Genomic DNA, 876 nt, shown 5'->3' on the forward strand with positions numbered 1-876 from the left:
GAACTTGGAAAGCATGGCACACAAGGCCTACCCAACTGCACCACCCGATCTCCTAAAGTTGTTGCTGAGGGATCAGTTCTTAGATGCCTTGGACAGTCCACAACTTAAGATACAAGTGAAGCAAGCACACACCTCTACTATGCAGGATGCAATGGCCAGAGCTCTTGAATTTGAATCCTACATTAAGTCCAGCACAGAGGTACCAAGGTTGGTACAGTCATCAGGATTAAAGGCCAGAAAAGGTCAGCTTTCAGAGAGGAGTGAGGGACTTTGCTGGCACTGTAATAAACCTGGGCACAAGAGAGCTCAATGCTGGTAACTTCAACACAGGGAAGATGCCATGGCAGGGAAGGCTGCTACCCAGAAAGGTTGTTGGAACTGTGGAAAACAAGGACATATGAGGAGCCAGTGTAAAAATAATATTACCAACAAGTCAGCCTCAAGGAGACCAGTAGTGGTTGGTGTTGAGGGACACCCACCAACCCCCATTGTGAAAGTCCCAACAGCTGGGTGTAAAATGCCAAAAAAAACATAGTGTCTATGTGACAGGAAAGCTGGATGGCCAAAGGTGCAACTTTGTCATAGATTCTGCATCTCAGCAAACCCTTGTGAGCATCAAGGTGTTAGATCATGAAGGAGTACCAGAACCCATACAGAAGTTTTGTGGTGTGACAGCACATTCTGCAAGGTTGTGGGGACCAGTGTGGGTAACTATTGAGCTCATGGGCATGAAGAACAGACAGAAAGTATACTTGGCTGACATTGAAGACCAATGCATATCAGGATTGGACTATTTACTACCGAGGAAGTGTGTAGTTAGCTTCGATAAAATGACGTTTTAAAAGCAAGCTAGCTTAAGCCCTGTGACAAAGAACT

This window comes from Limulus polyphemus, unplaced genomic scaffold, assembly GCF_000517525.1.
Source record: "Limulus polyphemus unplaced genomic scaffold, Limulus_polyphemus-2.1.2 Scaffold69, whole genome shotgun sequence".
Lineage (NCBI taxonomy): Eukaryota > Metazoa > Arthropoda > Merostomata > Xiphosura > Limulidae > Limulus > Limulus polyphemus.